The sequence below is a fragment of the Pseudorca crassidens genome, chromosome 17 (assembly GCF_039906515.1).
Source record: "Pseudorca crassidens isolate mPseCra1 chromosome 17, mPseCra1.hap1, whole genome shotgun sequence".
Lineage (NCBI taxonomy): Eukaryota > Metazoa > Chordata > Mammalia > Artiodactyla > Delphinidae > Pseudorca > Pseudorca crassidens.
In genome coordinates this window covers 67,307,277-67,319,413 of record NC_090312.1, presented here as the reverse complement: position 1 = coordinate 67,319,413, position 12,137 = coordinate 67,307,277, and positions in this window count along the sequence as shown.

Genomic DNA, 12,137 nt, shown 5'->3' with positions numbered 1-12,137 from the left:
ATATGTAGATTTCTGGGCAATGGCCAACAGCCTGGCCATCTGGTCAGAGGCCTGGAAGGGAAAGGACTGGAAGATGGGAGACATGGAAGTTCAGAGTAGACGCATGTGCATGAACCTATGGGAACGTGTAAAGGGTTTTGTGCTACATGTCAATGACCTCCATGGAAGGGTCACCGAAAACCCAGGACTCTACCTAGACTGTCTCCAGCCAACAGCTGAGCACAGTGGGATTGCTAGAGCTGATTCATGCCTTCTCAACACAGGCCTCCTCTGACAGGTTATGTTTTCTGTGCTCCCCATTGACCTGGCTGGAACTTTCTTAGAGCTATTCTGCAGTCTGTGTTTCCTCTACCCAACCCTCCTTCCTTCCCTCCTTCCTTTCACAGGTTTCAGACCTGCATTGTGACCCAAAGGCCACTGCGATGAAAAGCCCGCGCACGGCAACGAGGAGTGGCCCTCGCTCGCTGCAACTAGAGAAAGCCCACACACAGCAATGAAGACCCAGTGCAGCCGAAAAAGAAAAAAAAAAAGAAAAAAATACATTAGGATCTCTGGGGAACGTATGTGATGGGGCCTCTCTCAGAGATTTTGCCAGACGAGGGTTAAACCTGGACAAGCACCTTTTGAAAATGCTCGACAAGGGATTCTTACCTGCACTCTGATGAAGTATTTGTACTAAAGGAATATTTAGTATGGATCTGAGGTGTGGAAACGAGGCATAATTTAGCCTAGGCTGTAACATGCAGGAAGGAAATTGGTGGTGCGTCAAACATGGCGGGACTGACAACAGTATATAGCTGGCAGTTTCTAAACGTCCACTCTGTCACACTCAGGTAGAGAGGCTGTGAATTATTCAATCAGTTGGTGAGTTAGAAATCACTCAGGCCATCTAGATCACCCAGACTGTCTTTTTCCAACTGCGAGACTAAGTTTTAGGGGGTCCTTAAGTTTATCAGGTCCACTCACTGCTGTACATAAGTTACCAGGGAAGTGCCCCTAATATATTTCTGATGAAGAATCATTTCTGTAGGGTGACTTCCAAAAATCCCCTGATGACAAACACTAGGGGCACTTGTTATATATATGCATGCCCAGGTTACTCCCATGGTGAATTCTGATTCAGTGGGTTTGAGTTGGGGCTCAGGGATCTGTGATTTTAATAAATACTCTGGGTCTTCAGGGAAACATTACTGTAGGGTTGTGTAGCCTCATGTAGGCTAACTTAGATTCCATAAACTGATAAAATAATTTCAAAGTTGCCTGATACTAGTGATCCTAATATTTCTTTCTCACATGAATTCTCTCTCAAAGTGCTTTAATAATTACAAACTGTAGCCTTCTCATCATTTAAAAGTCAAAATTCAGGGCTTCCCTGGTGGCACAGTGGTTGAGAGTCCGCCTGCCGATGCAGGGGACACGGGTTCGTGCCCCGGTCTGGGAGGATCCCACATGCCGCGGAGCGGCTGGGCCCGTGAGCCATGGCCGCTGAGCCTGCGCGTCCGGAGCCTGTGCTCCACAACGGGAGAGGCCACAACAGTGAGAGGCCCGCAAAAAAAAAAAAAAAGTCAAAATTCAAAAGTGAAAGGCCACAGCAGTGAGAGGCCACCGCAAAAAAAAAAAAAAAGTCAAAATTCAAAAGTGCTGTGTAAGAGCATGCTTGCTAAGGATAAGTGTACAATAGATAGTGAATACTTATGCAATAAAAGAAGCTGTTAATGAGGTGACCTTGAAATCCAGAACTTAATAGAAATCTGATAACTCTAGACCAAATCAGTTGGTTGACTTGCTAAGTCTCCATTCCTTCCTCAGTGTCTCTGGAGTGTGAACTCAGGGAGTTGTGCTGTCTTTAGAGATCACTGGCCTTGAGAGGTCTATCTCTTTCACCCATCTTGGATAAGTGACAGGGCATAGGGCCTGAGTTTAGGGTTACCACACAGCAAAGTACCACTAGCCCCAGCTCCTGAGGTTTTCAGTAGTTTAGAATTGTAGCCTTGATCCTGCTGGCAAATTAGTCCAGTGCCCTGGACTAGCTGGGCACTATGGCGGCCAGGCATACAGGCCTGCCCCCTGCTCCCGATTAGGGGCACCTGGATTAGCTGCTTTTCTTGTCCATCACTCCTGGGGGTTTAGAGCAGTATTGAGATAGGAGGGGCTTAGAGTTGAATACATAGCAGGAGAATGTATCCATGATCCTGGGACGACTACTTCTAGATTTTTAAAAATAATGTCAGATAAATGACATTAACGCTCTACTATTCTGAGTAAATGCTTGTTGACTGCTGAATTATATACATCTTAAGAGCTATTCCGTCCAAGAAGTAACTAAAATAATCTGTAGCCTTTAGAGTCACTTTCATATTGATAATGGCATATGTCTTGTCTTTGATTGGTGTCTGAGGAAACTATATGCAAGTGCTTTTTCAGTTTGTGATTCTCTTTCATCTCAAAGGCCACATTATTTTTCCTAAAATTTATCATTTCTTTGGAATGCACCAGGTGAATGTAATCCAATAATTAAAAGACTTTAAAATGTTAGGAAAGGTCTATTCTCCCTCTTTATAGCTATTTTAGTGATAAGAATGTGGTCTTCAGGATTTCCTTTTGTCCATTGACTCAACATATATATAGCGAGTGTCTTCTAAATGGAATGCCCTATAATGAGTATGAAGTCATTAATGACCTGCCCTCATGGAATTTACAGATTACTACAGGGGATAGATAATAAATCAATATATCATTGCAAATTGCTGTGCTATAGAAGAAAAATTAGTGCTATAAAAAAGGATGTCAAGGGACACTTTTGTTTAGATTGCAAGGTCAGGAAAGGCCTCCACATCCATCCAGCCAACTACCCATGCATCCATCCATTTATCCATCCATCCATCCATCCATCATTCTAAGAGTTATGTCTTTCTCTGTCTGACTTATTTCACTAAGAATAATACTCTCTAGGTCCATCCATGTTGTGCAAATGGCAGAATTTCATTCTTTTGATTTGCATTTCCTTGATGATTAGCGACGTTGAGCATCTTTTCACGTGCCTGTTAACCATCTGCATTTCCTCTTTGGAAAAATGTCTATTCAGTTCTTCTCCCCATGTTTTAACTGGGTTGTTTGATTTTTTGATGTTGAGTTGTATGGGCTGTTTATATATATTTGATAGTAATCCCTTATTGGTCATATTATTTGCAAACATTTTCTCCTATTCAGTAGATTGTCTTTTTGTTTTGTCAATGATTTTCTTTGCTGTGCAAAAGCTTTTAAGCAAATTAGGCCCCATTTGTTTACTTTTGCTTTTATTTCCTTTACTTGAGGAGATAGATCCCTCCAAAATATTGCTGTGATTTACATCAAAGAGTGTTCTGCCTATGTTTTCCTCAGGGAGTTTTATAGTGTTCGGTCTTATATTCACGTCTTTAATCCATTTTGAGTTTATTTTTGTATATAGTGTTAGAGAATGTTCTAATTGCATTCTTTTACATGTAGCTGTCCAGTTTTCTCCACACCACTTATTTAAGAGAGTGAGTGTCTTTTCTACATTGTATACTCTTGCCTCCTTTGTCATAGAATAATTGACCATAGGTGTGTGGGTTTATTTCTGGGCTCTCTATTCTGTTGCATTGACCTATGTGTCTGTTTTTGTGCCAGTACCATGCTGTTTTGATTATTGTAGCTTTGTAGTATAGTCTGAAGTCAGGGAGTGTGATACCTCAAGCTCTGTTCTTTTTTCTAAAGATTGCTTTGGCAATTCGGGGTCTTTTGTGGTTCTATATGAACTTTAGGATTATTTACAATAAAGTGACAGGTAAGCTAAGCTCTGAAGGATGAGTAGGAGATGGCCTGGAAAGTAAGGAGGAGATCAGCTGGAGAAGAGGAAACAACTCTGAGGTAGAAACAGCTTGGCACATAGAAGTAACTGAAAACAGGACAGCGTGTTTGGATTTATTGAGCAAGGGAGAGGATCTTGGTAAGAGGTGATGGTGGGGAGGGAGGCAGGCACCAGGATGTGGTTGTGATCTTATTCTAAGAGCTCATAAGAAATGATGACTGTCTAGGCACTTCCCCCATAGCTGGGGGTAGGGCAGAGAAATGAAATGAGGAAGAAGTGTAGTATTGGAAAGAAAATATAAAAAGGGTGTTAAATACCAGCCCCTCCTGATTGATTCTGATACACACCCTGAAGCAAGATATGACCCCCTCTGCTACAGAATAGTGTTTTTCAAACTTGAAAAATGCACAGATAGCTTTTGAAGAAAAACAAACATTTATCCAGACTTCTTGCCCATGGTGGGTTCAATCATTTTATAAATATTTAAGTATACATTCTTTGTATATATGCACTTAAATATATAAACCATCAGATAAGGTATATCTCTGTATGCTTATAATTTATTTACAACATAAAACAACATAAATTGAAAACCGGTAATTTTGAAATTAACGACCTGAATTTCATGTGACATGATGTTTTGATGAAATAAAATTGCTGCTTGCATTTAAAAAAGTTACGGCACTGCCTATGGAGGTACAGCTTCTCCTGATTCAGCAAATGCATCCTGCTGGATGCCACTGAGGACTCCTCTATAGGATTTCTTAGGAAGTCTTTCTTTGTACAGAGTGCTGGTATAACATTTGGCTATTGCTTGGTGGATATACATCATTTACATATTAGCTCTGCCTCTCTTCTCATTAGTCAGAAACAATTAAAGTAGAAAGACTCAATGGCAAAGTCTGCTTGAACATAAACACAAGATTAGCCACCAAAATCAAGTGACACTCCACAGAGATGAAAAATCTAGAGAAAATTACCAGACCCCTTAGAATACATAGGTGAACTCCCGTAAGTGTGTGGACTTTTGTTTGGAAAATAGTTCTAAATATGAGAGCAGATTATTCCCAGAGACTTCCTAGAGGAGAAAAAAGGGCACTATTCCTTCTCCCATAGAGCCATGGAGACAGGATAAATTGTTCCTTCTAACATTCTAAAAAGGGATCACTGGAATCTAAGGTTTGGTAGGGTCAGGAGGGATCATTAAGATTTGAGTGAAAGGAGAGACCAGCTTGGGTGTGGTCACAAGTCCCTGTGGTTCCTGCTATGGTACTCAGGACAGACAAGATTAGAAAGAGATGACTGAGGTGCCTCTGCCTCCCAGATGTTTCTGGTCAATTGGCTGAAAAAGGCTTATAGCACTAGCCTCCCAAGTCAGGTGCACAAACCTATGGGGTGTGGGAAGAAAATATTAAGAGCCCTGAGCCCTGACCTCAGGCATATAAAGGGCAGCTCTCAAAGAAGTGTGAGTGGGGGCTCTGTAAAAGTGAGCGCTCTCAACAGTTTGTATAATTTACCAAACACGAAGAGCAGCCAGGAAAAGAAGTGTGCATTTTCTGATAAGGTAGACTATCATGTCGTCTATCATTGTAAGTTGATCAGGTTAATCTATATGAAATGTCAACTAAAGTTAAGTTTTACTGTTCCAAGGTGTCACTAGTCTTCCATCCATCAATAATATCCATTACTCCAGGGAGAGGGGTGGGCAAGGTACAGAGGACTAAACTGGAAACTTCCAGCTCGAAAACAAATTTTACGTAAGAAAAGGTATACGAGATGCCAAGGCAAATATTTGTAAGATTCAGGCTTTGCAAAGAAAAAGAAATGATTTGTCGGGTTCCCCAAAGCCATCAGTTGGAGACTTAACACAGGGTTTTTACGGTGGAACATGGATTAGAGAGGATGTAGGCTATGACATCAGAGCAGTTTAGAGGGGTCTGGGAGAGGATGAGTGGGAATAAAAATTCCCAGACATATTCCCAGATACACAGAGAATCTGAGGGCGGAAGGACTGCATATTCTACTTCCCTCTTGGACATCTGGGGAGAAGGGTGGCAACACCTCATCAAACAGTTGGAAGCAACACAAGACAGCCACGTTAGGATAGAGGGGATGGAGTGGATATTTGGGCAGGCGGCCTGAGATGGCCGTGCAGTGGACATTGACGTGCTGCCCAGATACCCCTCCTGGGTCAGGTACTCGTTCCCCGGCTGCTGTGAGTCCTGGCGGCCGACGCCTTGCAGCTGAGTCCATCTCCAAGCATCGCCCTTCGCCAAAGAAGCCCTCCTAGCCCAAGGTCAAAAGAACTCCCTAAGGCAGCATATATCCAATGACTGGTCCATTGTTGGGGATAGAAAGGTCTAGACCCCTTGCCTCTATTGGAACAACTCTGAAATGCCCTCCCACTTCCAGAGCTCCCAGTACTATCAGCTTCTTTGCAAATGCATGGCAGTAGTAACTTCTCTCTTTGCTCACCAGCTTCCGTCATTCCCTTACAAGTGTTGTTCTGGAGAACATTTGCCAATAAACCTTTTATAGGCGCATCTCAAAGGCGGTTTCCTGGGGAACATTAGCTACAACAGGCCTCCTAGGTCTCACTAGCTCTGGGGCTTGGGGGTTGAAATACGGAGGAAGCGAGAGATGAGTTCTCCTGACTTGATATTGTTGAGGATTTTGAGCAGGTGGACTGCTCGTGGGTTTCCTTGGTGTGGTGAGAGGTAAGGCTTTGGATGGGTGTTACAAAGGCAGGGACTGGTTGGGAAGGTGTGGTTGAATTTCAGAGGATCAGTCAGAGCAAAGACAGAGTCAGCATAGCGGGGGAGGGTTGGATGGCCACATGCTGCCCATGCCTGATGCTGGAAGGACTGGCCAGCTCTGAAACCTTCAGCACATGCAGAAAGGCCAGGGGTCAAGTTTCGAAGATCCAGCTGAACAAGACATCTCAGGGGAGACTATTGAGGACCAGGGGATTGTTTTCAAACCCCCTCTCTTGAGGTCAGGTGAATTGTAAACCACCAGAAAATTAGATCCATTCCCCACCCTCCCTACCACCACCAGAGGGAAAGAGAAGAGTGACTGAATATATACCCCAAAGAGATCTGTATTCTATTAGAGTGGCTGAGTTACCCTGAAAGGGACGAAATTAAGAGTTTTTTCCACTATCAGTGGAAAAGAGTCTCTAGAGCTGTTAATTTTGGTCCTAGAGAAATAAAACAGTTCCATTGTTACACATCTGAGGTGTGATGGTACAGAAATATGCAACCGAAAAGAGGGAAGAAAGACCAAAACCATACCAGGGCAAAAAAGCCATCGTTGTGATATGTACTTATATATATCACTTTCTTAACAGGAAGAACTAGGCCTTGTTGTAAGGCCCTTTACTGAAATACTTCTATAGTTTACGGACATTTCAGGTGAAAATCAGCTGAGCTGCCAGCTGAGAGTGCACTTTAAATATCCCCCTGGATGCTGGAAACGTATTTCCCAGGCAGACAGCCAGAAACCTCTGAGTCTGCAGCACAATTGCCTGTAGTGATTTTGAGAGTGAACAGTTTGAAGACCAACTACAGTTGAGGCAAAGGAAGCATGCTGGAGGGAGGTTAAACGTCCCTGCTCGAAGATGACAGCAAGCCTCCTGTTCTCAACCTTTTCGTTTCTCTAACTGTGTTTACATATATTGTTTCCCCAGTTAATTCTCACAATACCCTGGGAGGAGGTTCCTGTTATCGTCCTAATTTTGCAGAGGAAAGGGAGGCTTATAGAAGTCCCACAGCTGGCTAGCCGGGACAAACACCGGCAGTGGGCTCCGGAGCCCATGCGCCCACCTCTGCAACCCACTGCCTCCTCTAGAATGTTCTGCTGCCTTGTACGTTACAGAGTGGAATTGCAGCAGGGCTCATGGAATCTGAAGTCACTTTTGCAGAGCTAGAGACATACTGCTGCCAAGCGCAGACGATCCGCCAGGTGAGCGCGAACGCGGAGTGATTACAAGTTACGGCGAAGATCTGACCACTCGGTAACGCACAGGGGTCCGTGGTAGAGTCAGAATCCCTCTCACGTGGTGCAGCGTGTAACGCATGTGGTAATTAGTTATTTATGTATCTAAGTTCTTCATTTAGAAAGTCTGTATACAGTTACTTTCTAGGAGCCGTGTCACCTGTGCCCTGCACCATTGTATCCTTAATAGGAGTTTCTGTGGCTTGTCATTTAGTCCCTTTCGCGTCACAAAAGAGGAGTGTCTAGTAAGGAAGAGTATGAAGCAAGAGAAAAGCTTCAAGTGTTCTGGTAACATTTGGACACTCCCAACACTCAACAGTGGAAAACTCAACATTTGCCAAATTTCCAAGCCGTGTTTATCAGCCAGATTGTCACCGCCGCCCTGCCCCCCGCCCGTCCATGTTTTCTTTCCTTAGCAAAGATACCACCAGTAGCAGTTTATGATAATAGTGGGGTGCTAACAGTACACATTTAAAATACAGGACCACAGAACGTATAGCTTTTCAAGCCATAAGCGAATAGATTTGGGAATACTGCAGAACTTCTCGTTTTAACTTTCCTCCTGATAGAATCTATTTGTATCACTGGTTTTAGCCTTGCAGACTTGGAGGGCGTGGTGAAAGATGAACGGGCAGTGCTCAGCCACAAGGGGAGAAAAACGTCACCCAGCCCCCAGAATAGCAACAGCAATAAATATGGTCATGTCGCTCTTCTGCTGAGGACGAAACGACAGACAGGATCACATTTGCGGCACCCAACGCCTGCTGGCTAGGGGAGGCTGGCTCAGGGGTTTGGAGGAAACCTGCACAAAAGTTGATGCTGACGGAGCGGCTTCATTTTGGAGCTGTGACTTAGCACGCAAAGAAGGGGGGGCACAAATCCCACCGCAGGGCGAAGGCACCCTTCTGGCCACATGGGGGTCCATTCTAAATCGGCTTTCCTGACAGCTGGCTCAGGGCTCTGCAGAGCTGAGCCCAGAACTTCCCTGCATGTCTGCCTGAGAACTTGCTGTTATCTGCAGCTGCCACAGACAGCCATCAAGGCACATGCGTAAGGAGGAAGGTGAAAAAGAGGGCTCTCGTTGGTCATCAGTTTAAAGCGGGGCTCACAGGATTTCAGCCCCTTCATTGTACAGAATCAGCACCTCTGCTCCGGGAGGTCTTGGAGGAAGTGGCATCTCCCTCCCTTCAAACCTCCTCAAGTCTCCCTTTGCAGACGAGCCCCCCTGGGCTCTCACCATTTCTGTGATTCCGAGTGCTTCATCTTCCTGTGTCCCTTTTCAGACACATTTCAATTTCATATAATTTATGGCCATGTCTCTGGGTGGTTGTGGATTTACCATCTTTACATTCTTTTGCCACGTGGAATTGGCCAAATTGGGCTTTTACATTTTCATACCTTGCATACAGCAGTCGTCTTTTAGGCTGAAATCAGTTTAAGCTCATATATGTGTACCTGATTTTTTTCCGTGTTTCGAAAACCAAAGCATCACCTGAATTTGACCGGTTTTCCTTTTTCTGCTAAAGTTCCCTGCTCTAAAAGGATATAATTTCTTATAAAGCCCAGCTTCTTCTCTCTAGGTCTCTGTGGTTCACTTGGTCTCTCCAGCCAGTTCCCAATGTCACACAGGGGGTCACTGGAAACAGGTTCACGTGTCACCTGTCTTCCTCATGTAGCTTTAACAGGCACAGATTCGATTCCACGCTTTCAGTTACATGCTTAGGATTTAAATGAATCTTTTCTCCATGGATCACAGTATTGTTTTCCTTCGGAAAATACAGCACATAAAAAATGAAAGGAAATGTTGCTTTGGACTTTCGTATCTGAATATAAACTTCAGCACTGTGTTTTATTGTCACTATTATGCTTCTTTAGGATCTTATTAAGACCAACAAGATAAATGAAGTAGTTTTTATAGCACTAGCTCTCATGTTTGTTCTCTCGACATCCCTGGTGGCGTTGGGTGGTTAAGAAGAAAAATCATGCCAGAGTGTTGAAGCTGGTGCCAAAGGAACAGAGATGACTGTTTGGTGCCTGGTATCTGCTGCTGCCCAGAACCTTATCTTGTCCTATTTATACATTCACAAAGCAAAATCTGACAGAACAATCCTTGAAACATTAGCATTTTCTTTCTTTAAAGCTTATGATTCTGAGTTTTAATGCCATTTTTCTCATGTGGCCAGGGACAATGCAGGCATAAATTAACTTCTCTGCTTATTATTTAGTGACTAAAAGAACACAAAAGCAAGGACATTGGAAGAAGAAATTCCAATGCATTATTAAATATTCTAATTTGAATTACCAGGCTAAATGCCAAATGATCTTAAATCCCTGGAAAGATTCCTTTAAACATAAAAAGAAAGTGATAAAAGAAGGTGTCCTGGAAAACTACTTGGATCATTTATTGGGAAACAGGAGGAAAAAGGTATCCTCCACCGAGAGAATGGCAATTCTGTGGTTATGATGAAAGGGTGATTGGTACCTAAGCATACTGTAAATTAGTAGGAAAACATTAACTTTAGGAGAATAACTAATCAAAAGCTGCAGTTTCAGACATAAGCAATAAGTATTCTCTGTGGAATACACTTTTTTCACATCTAAATATCCTAGAGGCTTTCATCAAACATTTATGAATAGATCTCTTTATTATTGTAACATGAATGAAAGAAATGTTAGGCTATTATTCATATACCAGTAGAGCATACTGAGAAGCGACTCCTTTTTTTCCTCCTTAATTTCTTTTGTCCCCATAAGTGATATTCGCATAATATTAATGTAATCACCAAAGTATTCTTTTAGTGATGTACTCCAGCGAGCACAGCCTGAAGTCCAGAAATGAACATGTGCGGCTAAGCCCCCGTTTTGACACTTACTTATTAGTGTGAGTTTGGGAAATTTCCTGACCTCTCTGTGCCTCAATATCTCATCTATAAGACAGGGATGATATATCTCCCTGCCTTAAGGGATTTTGCAAGTGTTAAAACAGAATCCACATATCAAGTCTTCAAAAATAGTTCCTGGTATACAGTAAACACTTCAAAAAATATTAGCAACCGTGTAGTGCAAAGGCATCTTTGTTTTAACTGTATACTGGTCCATATTCATGAATTTATTCTGAAATGTCCACCATTCATGTATTTATTCTGAAATGTACACCAGTCGAGATGGGTAAGAGTGGGTGGACAGATATGTCAAATCCTTTCCACCAGAAATACGGCTCAAAGTGAATTCTCTACTAAAAAATAAAGAGTTTAGTGCACCGTCAACATTAGTAGTGATTCTTCGAGAAACTAGGAAATTAATAAAATTACTGTAAGTTTACAGTAACCTCACAGTGAGAGCCTCCTGAATTAGTAAGTTGCACTTGGTATTAAGTATGACTCTTTGCTCTGGGATGCATTTTGGAGTTTCAGAAGCAAGTCTGGGCCATTCTAAGGTTATTGAGGCTTTTGCCTAGAAGCCTGCAGAGAGTAATCTACATTTTCGGAGGGGAAAGCGAAGGAGTCTTGGCATCTTGCGCCTGTAAACTCTAACTGGTGGCTTGGCACCATGGGGTTTTACCCGGCTATTTTGTGGAAGTGGTTCCAAATTATTTAACCTTTTCTTCCAGATACCATAGTCAGCCTTTGGCTTTCATGCACTATTCTGCTCTACCAATTTTACAGATGTGGCAAACTCGGGACTGAGAGTTGAGATGGTTCATCAGGTATACACTAAATTGATAGCTCTCAGACTTAACGTGCATCAGAAAGACCTGGAGGGCTTTTAAAAACACCACGGCTGGGCTCCACCTTCAGAGTAGAATGTGCATTTCTAACAAGTTCCCAGGTGATATTGATCTGCTTGTCAGGGGACCACACTTTGAGAAACACAGTGATAAGTATAGAAGGCAAGTTGATTAGAGCCCTGGTAAACTAGTTGAAACCATCGCAATTGTTTTAAACAAATCAGTGTATTGATATTTGAGGAGCTATGTTTTGTCTTATTCAATTGGATAATTAGTTTTGTAGATGCTTGAGAATATCAGATCACAGGAATTGTTCACACTGGAGGTAAAAATTCTCAAAAGTAATTTCTAAATAAGGACCTCTCCCCTTTTTTCTTATGTATATACCAGTTACAAATCGTATGCAATTCACATGGGTCAGATAACCGGCCTGCATCGGGCAGAGCAGGTCAAATAGCTTCTGGGTGCTTGGTGTTAATGTTGCTGTTATCAGGAGAAGTGGAGATATTCTGTGTCGTTTTGTTTTGTTTTACATATGTATAAGATGTTTTTCCCTAATTTTCAAAAATTTGGTTTTGAACTAGA